This window comes from Salvelinus sp. IW2-2015, unplaced genomic scaffold, assembly GCF_002910315.2.
Source record: "Salvelinus sp. IW2-2015 unplaced genomic scaffold, ASM291031v2 Un_scaffold5135, whole genome shotgun sequence".
In the NCBI taxonomy this organism is placed as follows: Eukaryota; Metazoa; Chordata; class Actinopteri; order Salmoniformes; family Salmonidae; genus Salvelinus; species Salvelinus sp. IW2-2015.
This window is the reverse complement of record NW_019946401.1, coordinates 2,883-21,956: the sequence shown is the minus strand read 5'-3', so window position 1 is coordinate 21,956 and position 19,074 is coordinate 2,883. Positions and strand designations below refer to the sequence as shown.

The 19,074-nt window shown below is 48.5% G+C and overlaps 1 pseudogene; it reads right to left on the bottom strand.

Moving 5' to 3' along the window:
• The window catches only part of LOC112078000 (unconventional myosin-Va-like), a 34,948-nt pseudogene that overhangs the window by 14,928 nt on the left and 946 nt on the right, over nucleotides 1-19,074 (bottom strand).

Below are 19,074 nucleotides of genomic sequence, written 5' to 3'. Positions count from 1 at the left end.
AAAAGAGAAAAAGAGAGAGAGAGATGTACCTGTTGGTCTCTTTGAGTCCTAGATAAGCCTGAGTGATTGCACCAGAGTCCTTCATCTTATGGACATCCTCTGCATAGTGCACTGGCTCTGTCATTGTCTCCTGGAGAGAGGGATGACATGGAGGGGGATGAGAGAGGAAAAMAACCACATTCACATGTAGAGAAGACAACAGAGCATCAGGCAGAGAACAGAGACATTATGACACTATTATTCCACTTTAATCTTGACCCATCCAGTATTGTGAATCTAAAGACCATACATACGGTGGTGTTACATGCAAATAAATCAGTGGCACGTGTGTATGTGTTTAAGCTAGTCATTCCCAGAGCATGCAGTCAGCAGAGTTCTAGTACCTTCTCATCCTTTAGGAAGGCATGGCAGGAGAGAGAAGAGAGGAGAGAGGGATAGAAGGAGAGAAGAGACTGGAGTGTTAGAAGCATTGATAGTGCAGTGGACAGACATGAAAAGGTTTCACGTGTGTGTATGTGTATATATATCTGCGAGACTGTGTGTATATATGCGTGTCTGTGCATGGGTCAGTGTGCATGTGTGTGTTTGCACATGTCCGTGTACGTGTGTGTGTGTGTGTGTGTGTGTGTGGGTCCCTCCATGTCTCCTACCTTGTGCTGCATGGCCTCCTTCTGTGAGACCAGTTGAGATCGTAGAATCAGCACCTCCTCTTTCCGCACCTCCAGCTCCTCGCACGAGGAGTTCAGTTGGTCCATGAGAACTTTGTAGGGTGGACTTCCTGGTGCCCCCGCCCCAGCGCCTGCATTACCCAGCAGGCTCTGCCTCATGGCGGTCAGGTCGTGCTTCAACTTCTTGTTCTCGGAATCCAGCTCCTGGCGCTGTGGATTAAAGATGGATACCGCCGGCGGCAGACAGAGAGTTAATACACACCCATAGAGATGGCAATGTCAATGCTAAAATGGGTTATATCCATCTAGAGATCTCTAATCATCTATGTATACAACACACTCACCCAGAAAATGCAGTCCCAAAATCAACCCCTAGCCCCGTGATGGGCAACTGGCGGCCCCCGGGGCCCTTGAGCCACGAGCTGTTGCCCACCTAAGTCCTAGCCCCTACCCACTACCGTAGATATGAGTAGATTGGATATCTATACAATACCTTGAGAGACTCGTACTCCAGTTCTGCTCCACGTGATTTCTTATGCTCCTCATCATCCTGACAGACAGAGAGGTCCGACAGTAAAGTAAGTAAGACTGTGGTTGTAATACAGCATAGTATTGTAGTAATATTGTGTATTACTGTGGCTGTACCCTGACTCTAGCCCGCTGGAACTGCTCCTCCTTGTTTTCTAGCTCGTTGCGGAGAGAGGATTTCTCCTGCTCCAGCTCGGTCACGCGCTTCTGCAGCTTCAGAGTCAGAGATGTGTCCATGCCCCGGGTCACATCCTGTCACAACAGGAAGTGAGGTCAGAGACAGGAATGACACTGACAGGCGGAGCTTTGGGGCATCGTCATGGGAATTAAAGACATTAGCTGTCAATCCTAAAACATTACAGAAAGTGTTTTACTGAATGACGACCAATTCTGCAGGGTTGTAGTTGTAATAACTGTTAAAATAACTACAGAACAGGTTGAAGCAACATAAACAAGTTTTTTGTAACATTTTCTAATGGTGAGAGGAAGTTCCTTTCTAAGTCCCGCCCCACTCACTTCTCCATGTCGGGAACTTTCTTCTGATTCGGCGAACTCGGAGTTGTAGGTGCACTCTGATCCGTTGCTGCTGTGGGTGGAGTCTGTTCTCCTGTGGCCGGGCTTGGGCACGCTCTGGAGAAAGGAMGGGCAAGGGGACGTTAGTGTGTGTTTGTTTGGTGTGTGTGCGTGTAGTATGGCGGGGCAGTGTGGCGTGTGTGTAAGTATGTGTGGTCTGGTTTGGTCCAGTGTTTGTGAGTGTGTGTGGTCTGGTTTGGTTTGGTCCAGTGTTTGTGTTTGTGAGTGGTCTGGTTTGGTCCAGTGTTTGTGAGTGGTCTGGTTTGGTCCAGTGTTTGTGAGTGTGTGTGGTCTGGTTCGGTCCAGTGTTTGTGAGTGTGTGTGGTCTGGTTCGGTCTAGTGTTTGTGATCGGTCAGTGTTCTGGTGTGTGGTGCTGGTTTGGTCGCAGTGTTGTGTAGTGGTCTGGTTCGGTCCAGTGTTTGTGAGTGGTCTGGTTCGGTGCCAGTGTTTGTGAGTGGTCTGGTTCGGTCCTGTGTTGTTGTGAGTGTGTGTGGTCTGGTTCGGTCCAGTGTTTGTGGAGTGTGTATGGTCTGTGCGCTCGGTCCCAGTGTTTGTGAAGTGTGTGTGGTCTGGTTTGGTCCAGTGTTTGTGAGTTGTGTGTGGTCTGGTTTGGTCCAGTGGTTGTGAGTGTTGTGTAGGTCTGGTTTGTCGCCAGTGTTTGTGAGTGTGAAAATGTTGCACATGCTATGCGTTAGCCTCCTACCCACAGAAGGAGTGATTTCCTTCTTGAGGTCGTCGTAGCGTTCCTCCAGTCTCAGGTGTTCTGTTAGGAGGTTCCTGGTAGCGAGACCTCTCCTCGTTCAGATCGCTCTCACTGCTGAGTCTCCTCCGCTAATGCACGAGTCATTTTTTCTGAAAGGGGGGGAGGTGGAGTATGGGGTAAGAGAGAGCACACAGAGAAAGAAGGGAAGGGGAGGAGGTGGAGATGGGGAGGAGAGAGCACAGAGAGAAGAGAGGGAAGGGGGAGGAGGTGGAGATTGGGGAGGAGAGAGCACACAGAGAAGAAGAAAGGGGAGGAGATGGAGATGGGGAGGAGAGAGCACAGAGAGAAGAAGGGAAAGGGGAGGAGGTGGAGATGGGGAGGAGAGGCACAGAGAGAAGAAAGGGAAAGGGGGAGGAGGTGGAGATGGGGAGGAGAGAGCACAGAGAGAAGAAGGAAAGGGGGAGGAGGTGGAGATGGGGAGGAGAGAGCACAGAGAGAAGAAGGAAAGGGGGAGGAGTGGAGATGGCAGAGGAGAGAGCACAGAGAGGAAGAAGGGAAGGGGGAAGGAGGTGGGAGATGGGGAGGAGAGAGCACAGAGAGAAGAAGGGAAAGGGGAGGAGGTGGAGATGGGGAGGAGAGAGCACAGAGAGAGAAGGGAAAGGGGGAGGAGGTGGAGATTGGGAGGAAGAGACAAGAGAAGAAGGGAAAGGGAGGAGGGTGGAGATGGGGAGGAGAGAGCACAGAGAGAAGAAGGAAAGGGGAGGAGGTGGAGATGGGGAGGAGAGAGCACACAGAGAAGAAGAGGAAGGGGGAGGAGGTGGAGATGGGGAGGAGAGAGCACAGAGAGAAGAAGGGAAAGGGGAGGAGGTGGAGATGGGGAGGAGAGAGCACAGAGAGAAAGAAGGGAAGGGGGGAGAGGTGGAGATGGGGAGGAGAGAGCACAGAGAGAAGAAGGGAAAGGGGGAGGAGGTGGAGATGGGGAGGAGAGAGCACAGAGAGAAGAAGGGAAAGGGGGAGAGAGAGGAGAAAGAAGACAAGTTCAGCAGCGTGTGGGGAACGTATCATCAATTCTCTGTATGGAACTTCAACAATGAATGTGATTGATCTAAAAGTATTAACACGGAATGTGATTGCGTCTAAATATAGTAACAGTGAATTGTGATTGGTCTAAAGCTAGTGAATGGTTGGTACCTGTCATCTGCTGGCTCTGTTCCTTGATCATTCGCGTTCAGGTCGTCTTTCTCGGTCTTAGCAGACCAATTCTGCTGCTTCAGCTCTGCTACCATCTTCACACACAGGAGAAAATACTTCAATCAAAGTCTACCACAGCCTATTGGTTCCAGTAATCCATCACATTGTGATTTGAGAACACTAGCAGATTTGGGTCCAAATAGTTTCAAATACTTAAAGGTGTACTTGATTTGCTGGACCAGTGTGCAGAGGTGGGGGCGTTTAGAACATTTCATTGGTTCCAGTGTACAGGGTGAACAAATCAAGTGCATCTTCAGTATTTGACAGATGTTCTGTATCTGACTCAGGTCTGGACTGTCGGGACATTGGGTTTAGTTGATTTCACTGGGCTTCTGGAGGACTGCTTACTGTACTGCACAGCTAGCACTAGTCTACCTGCTATTAACTACACAACCACACCACAGAGTCTACCTGTCTCCCTACACACCCACACTACATAGTCTACTTGTCTCACCTACACACACCAACTACACTAGTCTACCTGCTATTAACTACACAACCACACTACACTAGTCTACCTGTCTCACCTACACACCCACACTACACTAGTCTACCTGCTATTACTACACAACCACACTAGTCTACCTGCTATTAACTACACAACACACTAGTCTACCTGTCTCACCTACACACCCACACTACACTAGTCTACCTGTCTACCTACACACCCACCACTACTCTACCTGTCTCACCTACACACCCACACTAGTCTACCTGTCTCACCTACACACCCACCATACACCAGCCTACCTGTCTCACCTACACACCCACACTAACATAGCCTACCTGTCTCACCTACCACATCCACACTAGTCTACCTGTCTCACTCACACCACACCTTTCTCACTTACACTACACTAGTCTACCGGTCTCACCTACACTAGTCTACCGGTCTCACCTACACACCCACACGACACTAGCCTACCTGTCTTACCTACACACCCACACTACACTAGTCTACCGGTCTCACCTGCACCAAGGCAATGGCCTCCCAGCCCGCCATATGCCCAGTCTGCAGTAGATTCCCCTGGGTCCTAAACCGTTGAACCACGACACACATTACACATTCTTATACAAACTTGTCACACTTCTATAGGGCCACTATGGGAACGATGTATGAAAGGGAGCCATTTAACTGAAATATATCTGAGAAGTGACTGGAGGAGACAAGATGAAGAGATGACTAGAGTGAGCCGTTTTCTATCCCACCACCCTCCTCATCCCTCACCTTTTCCATCTCATCCCTGTACTTGGTAGCCCAGTCCTCTATGGTCTTCTTCTCTTTCTGGGTGGTGGTCAGCTCCTTCCTCAGCCTCTCCAGCTCCTCCAGAAGGGAAGTGACACGGTTGGCGTTGTTCTTGGCTTCCTCTTCTATCCCCTTCAGCTTAGACACCTCTACCTTCAGCTTGTCACTCTCCACCGCGTGGGACGTCTCCAGACAGCTCAGCCGCTCGCTAGTCACACGGTTGTCTTTAGCCTGGGAGAGAGAGAGATCATGTTAATGTAATGTGTGAAGATGCATATTCTATTCGAGCAGTCACTCTTGGAGGAGAGAGTTTGTTATCCAGCAGCACAAAGATCCAAAATGTCCACCTGGTTTCTACAGAGCCCCACCTGTTCATCTAACTTCCTCTGCAGCTGCATGATCTTATTCTCCATGCCAACGTTAAGCTTCTTGAAATGTTCAACGGAGCGGGCCTCGATTTTCAGCTTCTTCAGCTCTTTCTTGGCCTTCATCCTCCTGATGCAGCACTGCAGATAGACGATGGCTCGCAGGGATCGCTTGTACCGCTGTCTGGCCAGCCAGCCACGCACGTGTTTCTGGATGAACACGGCTTTGTGGTTACGCAGCAACTGTGGAGAGAGAGGGAGAAAGAGAGAGTTAGTTCCTGTGAATGTAATGTGAGAATTCTGGTGTTCCTGAGCTGWTATTGGTCTCCTGGGCTTCATCTTGCTGTTAATCCACAACAACAAGAGATCTATCTAGTGTCTACTCTTCTACCTAATATAACAGACGAGTGATGTCAGAGACACAGAGAGAGAGAGACAAACAGAAGCACAGACAAACAGATATCCTGGCAGGGTTATGTTAAAGAGGTCAGCTGTGTGTGTCAGTCAGTGGGACAGTCCCTAACTACTGCCATGTCTCCTGACCCTAACATGGCCCCAGTGACCAAAGAGACATCAGCCTAGTTCTCTCCCTAACTTCCAGTAACCAGAGATACCAGCCTAGTTCTCTCCCTAACTCCCAGTAACCAGAGATACCAGCCTAGTTCTCTCCCTAACTCCCAGTAACCAGAGACACCAGCCTAGTTCTCTCCCTAACTCCCAGTAACCAGAGACCCCAGCCTAGTTCTCTCCCTAATCCCAGTAACCAGAACAGATACCAGCCTAGTTCTCTCCCTAACTCCCAGTAACCAGAGACACCAGCCTAGTTTCTCCCTAACTCCCAGTAACCAGAGAGACACCAGCCTAGTTTCTCTCCCTAACTCCCAGTAACCAGAGATACCGCCTAGTTTCTCTCCCTAACTCCAGTAACCAGAGACACCAGCCTAGTTCTCTCCCTAACTCCCAGTAACCAGAGAACACCAGCCTAGTTCTCTCCTAACTCCCAGTAACAGAAGAGACCCAGCCTAGTTCTCTCCCTAACTCCCAGTAACCAGAGAACCCAGCCTAGTTCTCTCCCTAACTCCCAGTAACCAGAGACACCAGCCTAGTTCTCTCCCTAACTAAACCAGAGAACACCAGCCTAGTTCTCTCCCTAACTCCCAGTAACCAGAGACACCAGCCAGTTCTCTACTAGCTCCAGTAACCAGAGACACCAGCCTAGTTCTCTACCTAGCTCCCAGTAACCAGAGACACCAGCCAGTTCTCTACCTAGCTCCCAGTAACACAGAGACACCAGCCTAGTTCTCTCACTACTCCCAGTAACCAGAGAACACCAGCCTAGTTCTCTCCCTAACTCCCAGTAACCAGAGATACCAGCCTAGTTCTCTCCCTAACTCCCAGTAACCAGAGACACCAGCCTAGTTCTCTACCTAACTCCCAGTAACCAGAGACACCAGCCTAGTTCTCTCCTACTCCAGTAACAAGAGACCCAGCCTAGTTCTCCCCTAACTCCAGTAACCAGAGAGACACCAGCCTAGTTCTCTCCCTAGCTCCCAGTAACCAGAGACACCAGCCTAGTTCTCTCCCTAACTCCCAGTAACCAGAGACACCGCCTAGTTCTCTCCCTAACTCCCAGTAACCAGAGATACCAGCCTAGTTCTCTCCCTAACTCCCAGTAACCAGAGACACAGCCTAGTTCTCTCCCTAACTCCCAGTAACCAGAGAACACCAGCCTAGTTCTCTCCCTAACTCCCAGTAACCAGAGACACCAGCCTAGTTCTCTCCCTAACTCCAGTAACAAGAGACACCAGCCTAGTTCTCTCCCTAACTCCCAGTAACCAGAGACACCAGCCTAGTTCTCTCCCTAACTCCCAGTAACCAGAGACACCAGCCTAGTTCTCTCCCTAACTCCCAGTAACCAGAGACAGAACCAGCCTAGTTTCTCCCTAACTCCCAGTAACCAGAGACACCAGCCTAGTTCTCTCCTAACTCCCAGTAACCAGAGAGACACGAGAGACACCAGCCTAGTTCTCTCCCTAACTCCCAGTAACCAGAGAGACACCAGCCTAGTTTTCCCCCTAATTCCCTGGCAGTGGTCCAGGTATGAGGGTGACCCAAGTCCATCCAACGTTGAACTGGAGTTATTTATAAACCACACTGCTGACAGACATGCAGGACAGCTGTGCTATTAGCTGGCAGTGCTAGGTGTGTGTGTGTGTTGGTTCTTCTATCCAAATCTCCACAAATGTCCCTCCACAAAGAGAGTCAAACAAGAAACATGTAGTGTGTGTATACTGTATGCGTCTCTCACCCCTTGGTATTTCTGTCGGGCCATGTATGCTCTGAGGATAGTCTGCATGACCAGGGCAGCAGCCTGCTTCTGTAGATACAGTTTCCTCTGAACACACATCCTCTGGAACTTCTGGATAGTGATGGCTGCCAGGGTCTGACGCATGTACTTAACCAGACTGGGGCAGGGAGAGAGTGAGAGAGGGGGACAGAGGAGGCAGGAGAGAGATAGAGAGGGGAGGGAGAGAGGCAGGGGAGAGACGTGGGACAGAGGAGACAGGGGAGGTGTGGGAGAGAGTGTTTTCAGGGTAATTGGTGAAAAATGCTGTTGAATTACCATAATTTACCCACCAATAASCTCCAACTGATCCGATTAACAAATCAATCAAATCACAAATAGATATTTATAAAAATGTTCCCACTTCCTACAATACATCAGACAATTCTGATTTGCTCCTTTTCAGGAAGTCATACAGTCTAAACTACTTTTATCTGCATCGTGATTGTCCAGAGGGTGCTGAGTGACAGGTGTGTGCTCCACTGACCAGCGGGCCTGGTGTCCGCGGGTGTATCTCTGGATGGTGATGGCAGCATGCTTCTTGCGGAGGTACTTCTTGCGTACCAGCCAGCAGCGGATGGTCTTCTGGATGCGGACGCACGCCTTCCTCAGCTTATCAGCCCTCAGCTTCTCCAGGTAGGCAACCTGACCAGCCCTGAAGAAGATCTTCGTCTTACCAAACTGGTACTTGTCCTGGTCCTGGAGAGAGACAGAGAGAAACATCCTGTTTTAGGGGATCAGTTTGAGCAAGGTGAGGTCCAGAATTGCTCATAAATCAGGGATGGGCAACTCCAGTCGTGGTCCTGATTGGTGTCACACTTTTGCCCCAGCTAACAGACCTGACTCATCATGCAGTTAGTTTAATCAGCTGGGTTTGCTAGGGATGGGGAGAATGTGTCTCACCCCTCCGGCCCCCGAGAACTGGAGTTGACCATCTCTGACATAAATAATTGGGACGGAAGATGATTTGTAGATCTTTGATTCTGCGCAGTCTGATTGCAATGTAGTTGATCTCAAACAGGCCTGACCTCTAACCCCTGACCCCTCATACCTGCACCAGTTTCTCCAGGACGTTCCTACAGGTCAGCCTCCTGTCCGACAGGACGTCCTTCTGTTTCATCAGAACCCGGTAACGACTGAAGAACTCCTGGTAGGTCCACCTGGATGGGAAGCCTGCGGCTGAGATGCGGATGGTTTCCAGAACACCACAGGCTCTGAGCTGCTGCACCGCTCGCTTAGGGTCAAACCTAAAGACAACATTCACCTAACGTTAGGGTCAGACCCACACACAACATTCAGCTCAACCTAAAGACAACGTACACAGGTCAAACTTAAAGCCAATATTCCACTAATGTTAGGGTCAAACCTAAAGACAACATTCCACTAATGTTAGGGTCAACCTAAAGACAACATTCACCTAACGTTAGGGTCAGACCCACACACAACATTCAGCTCAACCTAAAGACAACGTACACCTAACATTAGGGTCAAACTTAAAGACATATTCCACTAATGTTAGGGTCAAACCTAAAGACAATATTCCTAATGTTAGGGTCAAACCTAAAGACAACATTCCACTAATGTTAGGGTCAACCTAAAGACAAACATTCACATAGTTAATCCAACCATACGCACCAGACCTGGAGAGAACCATTCAGCCTCATGACATCACAATTACATTCACCTAACATCCTCTTGCCAAGTCAGATGGTACTATGGCAACTTAACCAGAGTAGCATGCAGATACTCACGTGAAGGGGAACTTGAGGTCGTTGGCTTGATGCAGCGAACATAGTGAGGAGTGGTCGCATTTAGAGTTTCCATCAACATAGCAGAGAGTTCCGGAACTACAGGAGGAAGAGGAGAGAGGGAGAAGAGAGGACAGAGGAGAGAGGGAGAAGAGAGGACAGAGGAGAGAGGGGAAGAGAGGACAGAGGAGAGAGGGAGAAGGAGAAGGACAGAGACAGAGGAGAGAGAGAGAAGAGAGGACAGAGGAGAGAGAGAAGAGAGGACAGAGGAGAGAGAGAGAAGAGAGGACAGAGACAGAGGAGAGGGAGAGAAGAGAGGACAGAGGAGAAAAACATTTCAGCTATTCTGACTCTGGTTGGCAAGTCCAACCCTGGTCTGAGTGTCCGTAGGTGTGTGTGTCTATGATCAGTCTCCTGGCAGCCAACAGTCTTCTTGTGCTCCTTGTGCTTGCTCCAGCAGATCTGATCTGTTTTGGTTTGACACTGAGTCGTGTTCGACCTCCTGGAGCGGTCCCTGTCGGACTGGTCACTTTCTCCTCATCCTGAAACAGCTCCACTAGCAGGTCCAACTACACACACACACACACAAACAAACATTACTGCAAATAAGACACTGTTCTTAATTGACTTAATAATATATTATGACTTGTATAAATAAAAAGGTAGCAGCATCCAACAGACAGTTACGTCACAACCTTGCTCAGCTAATAGTTTGCATTGTTAGCCATAGGTATCTGTGGGAGGCTTATTCATACCATCCTTTCTGTCTAACAATCTAAAATGACAACAAAGAACATTGTACATGTTATGGTTCAAGGAGAAAGCGATTGGTTATTGTGTTCTCTGTATTGTGGTTGGTTAAGATGGGGAGAGGGCCAGTGCAGCCCCCCCGGGGTAGTCTCCAGTGCTGCAGCGTCCGTTCAGCCCCCCCCCCCCGGGGTAGTCTCCAGTGCTGCAGCGTCCGTTCAGCCCCCCCCCCACGGGGTAGTCTCCAGTGCTGCTGCGTCCGTTCACCCCCCCCCCCCCCCCCGGGTAGTCTCCAGTGCTGCAGCGTCCGTTCAGCCCCCCGGGTAGTCTCCAGTGCTGCTGCGTCGTTCAGCCCCCCCCCGGGTAGTCTCCAGTGCTGCTGCGTCCGTTCAGCCCCCCGGGTAGTCTCCAGTGCTGCTGCGTCCGTTCAGCCCCCCCCCCGGGTAGTCTCCAGTGCTCGCAGCGTCCGTTCAGCCCCCCCCCCCCCGGGTAGTCTCCAGTGCTGCTGCGTCCGTTCAGCCCCCCCCCCGGGTAGTCTCCAGTGCTGCTGGCGTCCGTTCAGCCCCCCCCCCCGGGTAGTCTCCAGTGCTGCTGCGTCCGTTCAGCCCCCCCCCCGGGTAGTCCTCAGTGCTGCTGCGTCCGTTCGCCCCCCCCGGGTAGTCTCCAGTGCTGCAGCGTCCGTTCAGCCCCGGGTAGTCTCCAGTGCTGCTGCGTCCGTTCAGCCCCCCCCCCCCCACCACATACTTAAGTGCCATCTGAGCTGATGTGAGACCACGGTGAGGAAGAATGAATGGTGTGGGTTAGTAAGATAGAAAGAAGTAACGAAGGTTGAGACAGAAAGAGGGGAAATGAGGAGGGCAGCATGTCTACCTTTAGCTGTTTAACGGTTGTTGTCATGACGGGACAGACACATGGACAACAGATGTAAAACAAACAACACAACGACAAAATAAAGATTAACCAAAAATGAAAGAAACCTAGGAATTCAAAATAATTTCAGTACACACATCTAAAACATATTCAAAGTATAATTGATATAAAAGTAGAAATCCAAATCAAAGGGCCATCAGAACAGGCAGGGTAGGTGTCATGGTGTCTGCTGACCAAGGCTGTTTGTAATGATAACACGGCATCAGACCATAGACGTGGCACAATGTCTGACGGCTCAGACAGCAGAACACATGACTGAGCCGTCTCTTTGCTGATGGTAGGCACAGAAGGAATGTGTGTTTATTGTCGACACAAACACACACAGAACCACGAGGATGGGTTGAAATGCTACATMTCTATAGCTTCATTCTCATTAAAGAGTCATTATCACTTCTACACCATTACTGGTTAGTCAAGCTGGTTTCCATGGCAACACACACACGTACACACACATACACGCACACAGTATTGCCATGGATGATTGTTCCAGTGTAGTTAACCCTGTGTGTGTTTAAGGTGTTAGGGGTTAAAGGAGTGTTTTAACCCTTACCCCTCTCTGCTGCTGCTGGCCTCTACAACAGAACAACGGGCAGAGTGAGTCTTTATACACARACACACACACACACTGCAAGGCCTATTTGGTGGACAGAAAATGTCTCCAACTGTGTGCACATCATCATTACACCACATGGACAGCAGAGGGTGCTGTTTCTCCTGACCTTCACTGGGTTCCCTGTCGGAGGTCATTCAGTGAGACAACACAGACTGTCAAACATATGCACTAATGAGAAAGTCATCAAATGTGTGTGTGTTACCCGTTGAATGTGCGGTGTGTGTGTGTTACCCATTGAACGTGCAGTGTGTGTGTGTGTGTGTGTGTGTGTGTGTGTTTGTGTGTGTGTGTGTTTGGCAGGGACACACACCTTGCTGGCCTTCAGGACATTGATCTGCTCTTCATTCACTGTGTCCTTGTTCTTCTCCAGAAAGCCATCACACTGGTACTGCACCTGGACACAACAGTTAGAAAAGAAAGTCATTTTGCTGACACTTTTATCCAAAGTGATTTTCAGAACTGTCAATTTTGACTCAGATTATCAATCAGAACAGCATTDATTTTATTCATAGAGTGAACCCGCTCACTTCCCTCTCTCTGTAACCYGACACTGAGACTAAAACAGAACTCAGCAGTACTGGGTCAGCCAAGACATCAACACTGCACACACAACACACAGTGATCAGTACCTTGTCAGCGAAGTGCTGTATGATGAAGGCTTTGTTGGACATGCGAGGTTTCTCAAACAGAGAGCAGGTCTTCAGATGGGTGTTATACAGCTTCTGGGCCCACGAMTCATCTGAACCTTTAGGCATCTGGACACACAGAACACTGGTTCACARTAGTTACTCTGGATGTGTGTGTGTCTGTGTTATGGGTGTCTGTGTGCGCCTCTGCATTATGTATGTATGTATGTATGTATGTATGTATGTATGTATGTATGTATGTATGTATGTATGTATTGCATGTACAGTCAGTGGGGCAAAAAAGTATTTAGTCAGCCACCAATTGTGCAAGTTCTCCCACTTAAAAAGATGAGAGAGGCCTGTAATTTTCATCATAGGTACACTTCAACTATGACAGACAAATGAGAAAAAAAATCCAGAAAATCACATTGTAGGATTTTTAATGAATTTATTTGCAAATTATGGTGGAAAATAAGTATTTGGGTCAATACAAAAGTTTATCTCAATACTTTGTTATATACCCTTTGTTGGCAATGACAGAGGTCAAACGTTTTCTGTAAGTCTTCACAAGGTTTTCACACACTGTTGCTGGTATTTTGGCCCATTCCTCCATGCAGATCTCCTCTAGAGCAGTGATGTTTTGGGGCTGTTGCTGGGCAACACGGACTTTCAACTCCCTCCAAGATTTTCTATGGGTTGAGATCTGGAGCTGGCTAGGCCACTCCAGACCTTGAAATGCTTCTTACGAAGCCACTCCTTCGTTGCCCGTGCGGTGTGTTTGGGATCATTGTCATGCTGAAAGTCCCAGCCACGTTTCATCTTCAATGCCTTGCTGATGGAAGGAGGTTTTCACTCAAAATCTCACGATACATGGCCCCATTCATTCTTTCCTTTACACGGATCAGTCGTCCTGGTCCTTTGCAGAAAAACAGCCCCAAAGCATGATGTTTCCACCCCCATGCTTCACAGTAGGTATGGTGTTCTTTGGATGCAACTCAGCATTCTTTGTCCTCCAAACACGACGAGTTGAGTTTTTACCAAAAAGTTATATTTTGGTTTCATCTGACCATATGACATTCTCCCAATCTTCTTCTGGATCATCCAAATGCTCTCTAGCAAACTTCAGACGGGCCTGGACATGTACTGGCTTAAGCAGGGGGACACGTCTGGCACTGCAGGATTTGAGTCCCTGGCGGCGTAGTGTGTTACTGATGGTAGGCTTTGTTATTGGTGGTCCCAGCTCTCTGCAGGTCATTCACTAGGTCCCCCCGTGTGGTTCTGGGATTTTTGCTCACCGTTCTTGTGATCATTTTGACCCCACGGGGTGAGATCTTGCGTGGACCCCCAGATCGAGGGAGATTATCAGTGGTCTTGTATGTCTTCCATTTCCTAATAATTGCTCCCACAGTTGATTTCTTCAAACCAAGCTGCTTACCTATTGCAGATTTAGTCTTCCCAGCCTGGTGCAGGTCTACAACTTTTGTTCTGGTGTCCTTTGACAGCTCTTTGGTCTTGGCCATAGTGGAGTTTGGAGTGTGACTGTTTGAGGTTGTGGACAGGTGTTCTTTTATACTGATAACAAGTTCAAACAGGTGCCATGAATACAGGTAACGAGTGGAGGACAGAGGAGCCTCTCAAAGAAGAAGTTACAGGTCTGTGAGAGCCAGAAATCTTGCTTGTTTGTTTGTAGGTGACCAAATACTTATTTTCCACATAATTTGCAAATAAATTCATAAAAAATCCTACAATGTGATTTTCTGGATTTCTTTTCTCATTTTGTCTGTCATAGTTGAAGTGTACCTATGATGAAATTACAGGCCTCTCTCATCTTTTTAAGTGGGAGAACTTGCACAATTGGTGGCTGACTAAATACTTTTTTTGCCCCACTGTATGTATGTATATATCTATTATGTATGTGTGTGTGTATGTGTGCCTCTGCAATATGTGTGTGTGTGTGTGTGTGTGTCTGTGTGCGCCTCTGCATTGTATGTGTGTATGTGTGTATGTGTGTATGTGTATGTGTATTGTGTTGTGTGTGTGTGTGTGTGTGTGTGTACCTTGCACTCTTCGTCCAGCAGGTCTAGTACCACCTCTTGGCCTCTATGAGGTTGATACATGGCTGGTTATCATAGAAGTCATCAGAGTCCAGGGAATCTGCTCCTTCAAATACTACCTCCTGCTCCAGCTTGAACACATGCTGTAGATAGGAGAGGGGAGGAGAAAGAGGAGAGGAAGGAGGAATAGGGGAGGAGAGAGAGAGAGGAGTGGAAAGGAAAGGAGGGGAGAGGATAGGAAGAGGAGAAAGAGGAGGAGAAAGAGGGAGAGGAGGGGAGAAGAGAGGGGAGAGGATAGAGGAGAGGGGAGAGAAAGAGGAAAGAGAAAGGAGAGGAAAGAGAGGGGAGTGGAAAGGAAAGGAGGGGAGAGGATAGGAGAGGGGAGGAGAAAGAGGGAGAGGAAAGGAAGGAGGGGAGGAGAGAGGGGAGTGGAAAGGGGAGAGGGCAGAGGAAGGAGAGGGCAGAGGAAAGGAGAGGGCAGGAGGAAAGGAGAGGGCAGAGGAAAGGAGAGGAAAGGAAGAGGGCAGAGGAGCGAAGAGGAGAGGAGAGGGCAGAGGAAAGGAGAGGGCGAGGAAAGGAAAGGGAGAGCGAAAAGGGAGGGGAGAAGAAAGGAAGAGGAGGGAGAGGGAAGGTCAGCATGTACAGAGAGGATCACATTGTTACTCTGCATCAATAACCAAAGATATCAAACTATTTATATTGTTATTTTGGAATACCTTTACACACTAACAGGGTTATTTAGACAACGGCACCACAGGAGTTCAGTTTCAGACAGGACACACACACTTTTCTCACCATGTTAAACTGCTGTTGCAGTTTCTCGTTAGCATAGTTGATACAGAACTGTTCAAAACTGTTGATCTCAAACGTCTCAAACCTGGAGAGCAGAGGAGAGGTCAGAGAGTGACTGTCTCACACACACACACACACACACACACACACACACACACCACCCACCCATAGATATCCAGGACTCCTATGAAGGAGTGCTGTTTGACGGTGGCGCGCAGAGATTTGTTGACATGGTCCACGATCCAGTTGAAGACTTTGGCGTAGATGTGTTTGGCGAGCGCGTCGCGGGCATTGGAGGCTTGCAGCCGAGGGATGGGCTTGATGTAGGTCTCCTGGGCTGTCTTCAGCTTCTTGTGGCACAGCCAATGAGACATGTCCTGGTAGGTCACGCCCATCAGCTCACAGAACACCGTCAGGTGGCGGTTATTGGGCTGAGAGAGAGGGATTCATGGTCATTTCAATCAATTGCTCAATTCGTCTTTCTGCTATTCTTTCCATCTCCTTAAACCTTCTTAACCATCTTGGAGAAGGTCCAAGGTCCCTCCCCTCAGACCTTCTTCTCCAATGGGTTTTGAGAAGGAGGTGAGGATAGAGGATGTGAGGAAGTGAGTCAAGACGATTTGAGAAAGAGTCAATCATTAGGAGAGGTCAGAGGTTTAATAATAGAGATTAGAGGTCAGAGAGGTTGGAGGTGTCTCCTTACAGGTATGATGCTGCTGTCAGAGTCTCGGTCCTTGATCTCCACGTTGCCCAGATGTAAGATGGCAGCCAGGACCTGAAACAGCCCCTTCTGGTTCAACTCGTTGATGCCTGAACACAAACACACACAAAATAATACTATCAAAATCAACACTACGCTAAAAACCAAATGGGACAGAGTAAATGACTGCCTGGGAAATGTTCATGTGTGTGTGTGTGGTGTTTGTGTGTGACCAAGGACAGTAGGGTATCTTAGCGCTAAGAGCATTGGGCCAGTAACCGAAAGGTAGCTGGTTTGAATATACAAGTCGACAAGGTGAAAATCTGTCTATGTTCACTTGAGAAAGACACTAAACCCTAATTTACTCCAGGGGCGCAACACTACTATGGCTGACCCTGTAAAACAGCACGTTTCACTGCACCTATCCAGTGTATGTGACAATTGTGTGTGTGTATATATTACCTAGCAGTGAGAAGGAATGTCAGGTGTGTGTGTATATATTACCTAGCAGTGAGAAGGAATGTCAGGTGTGTGTGTGTATATATTACCTAGCAGTGAGAAGGAATGTCAGGTGTGTGTGTGTATATATTACCTAGCAGTGAGAAGGGAATCTGGATGTAGAGTTCTGCGTAATTGGCCACGTAGTGTGGGTGAACAGCTGGGAAGAAAGAGGACAGGGAGGGGACTAAGTATACACTCCTGAGGGGCCCCAGTGTTTGAGGATCCGGGCAGACGTATTGTTACTACTCTACCTACCACTGGTGGGCCCCGTCAGGAGTCCAGGATCCAGTTGCAGAGGGAGGTGTTTAGTCCCAGGGTCCTTAGCTTAGTGATGAGCTTCGTGGGCACTATGGTGTTGAACGCTGAGCTGTTGTCAATGAACACAGCATTCTCACATAGGTGTTCCTTTTGTCAGGTGGGAAAGGGCAGTGTGGAGTGCGATTGAGATTACGTCTATCTGTGGATCTGTTGGGGCGGTATGTGTGAATTGGAGTGGGTCTAGGGTATCCGGGAGAATGCTGTTGATGTGAGCCATGACCAGCCTTTAAAAAGCACTTCATGGCTAACGACGTGAGTGCTACAGGGCGGTAATCATTTAGGCAGGTTACCTTCGCTTCCTTGGGCACAGGGACTGTGGTGGTCTGTTTTGAAACATGTTGGTATTACAGACTCGGTCAGGGAGAGGTTGAAAATGTCAGTGAAGACACTCGTAGCAGTTGGTCCACGCATGCTTTGAGTACAAGTCTGGTAACTCCATCTGGCCCCACGGCTTTGTGAATGTTGACCAGTTTAAAGGTCTTGCTCACATCGCACCGGAGAGCACTATCACACAGTCAACCAGGGGTCACTGTGGGGAACACTGTGGGGTCCACGTGTGGGACGACGTTGTCGATGCATTATTGATGAAGCCAATGACTGAGGTGGTATACTCCTCAATGCATTCAGTCGTGAAATCTGCCATCGCAAGTCGCTTGTGCTGACTTCAAAATGAGGGGCATTTGTACAAAAAAATTTCATCACCGATTTGGATCCAGTTATCAAAGCCATGAACGGTGATTATCAAATGCTGGCCTCAAACCCATTGTTTTTCGGGACCATAATTCAGTAACGGTAGGAATGTGTTCACATTCTATTGATTTCGAGGGAGGAAAGCAATCAAGACTCGTGGGTGGAGAAGAAACGGCTAGTGGGCGTTTTGTTTTGGGCGGAGCATGCATGTGGATGGGTTGGTCAGGCTAATCATGAACAAATAGCTTATGGAAGCGTCCAACATCCAATGGAGGTGTCTTGTTTGTGTCTTACTAGTCTCAGATCTCTGAACTCTGGTAGCATGGGAGGACGCACACAGCTGGATAGAAGATATGTAAAGTTCTCTCCTCGTTCGCCCCTCTGAACACAGAGCGAGAGACAGAGTCAGGCAGTTTTCAGTAGTGTATGTTCTAGTACAGCAGGAGATTTGCCAGTGTTTTGTGTATCAGGACATAAGGAGACACTGTGCACTGGCGGTATTAGAATCTGGTGGGTAGTTTAAATGTTTGCAAGGCATTTCTCATCCCAGAGACTAAGACAGCACACACCCAGGTGCTGTTGCAGAAAGGTATGTGGGGAATGTGTGTTCAGGTACAGGACTCTTGGGAAGAACCATTCTGTACTCCCTATCTCATACGTCTGTGTTTCGTGTGTATGTGTATGTGTGTGTGTGTGGGTGTCTGTGGTGTGTGCACACTTTCTAATTGTGCACATTCTGATTCGTCTCATCAGTGTGACCTGGATCAGATCACAGAGAAAAAAGAGAAAAGAGAGAAAGAACGAGAAGCTAGAGAGGAGAGACGAGAGCTAGAGAGGAAGAGACGAGAGCTAGAGAAAAGAGGAACGAAGAGCTAGAGAGAAAAGAGAAAGAGCAGAGAGAAAGAGACGAGAGCTAGAGAGAAAAGAGAACGAGAGCTAGAGAGAAAAAAGAAGAGAGCTAGAGAGAAAAGAGAAGCGAGAGCTAGAGAGAAAAGGAGAACGAGAGCTAGGAGAGAAAGAGAAACGAGAGCTAGAGAAAAGAGAACGAGAGCTAGAGAGAAAAGAGAACGAGAAGCTAGAGGAAAGAGAACGAGAGCTAGAGAGAAAAGAGAACGAGAGCTAGAGAGAGAAGAGAAGAGAGCGTAGAGAGAAAAGAGAACGAGAGCTAGAGAGGAAGAGAACGAGAGCTAGAGAGAAAAGAGGAGAACGAGAGCTAGCAGAGAAAAGAGAGAAGAGAGCTAGAGAGAGAAAGAGAAAGAGAGCTAGAGAGGAAGCGAGAACGAGAGCTCTAGAGAGAAAAAGAAGAACGACGAGCTAGAGGAAAAGAGAACGAGAGCTAGAGAGAAAGAGAACGAGCGTAGAGAGAAAGAGAGAAGAGAGCTGAGAAGAAGAGAAGAGAGCAGAACGAGGCTAGAGAGAAGAGAAAAGAGAACGAGAGCTAGAGAGAAGAGAACGAGAGTAGAGAAAAGAGAAGGAGCAGAGAGAAAGAGAAGAGAGCTAGAGAGAAAAGAGAAACGAGAGCTGAGAGAAAGAGAACGAGAAGCTAGAGAGAAAGAGAACGAGAGCTAGAGAGAAAAGAACCAGAGAGAGTAGAAGAGAGAGAGAGAAAAAGAGAAGGAGCGAGCGAGAGCTAGAGAGAAAGAGAACGAGAGCTAGAGAGAAAAGAGAAACGAGAG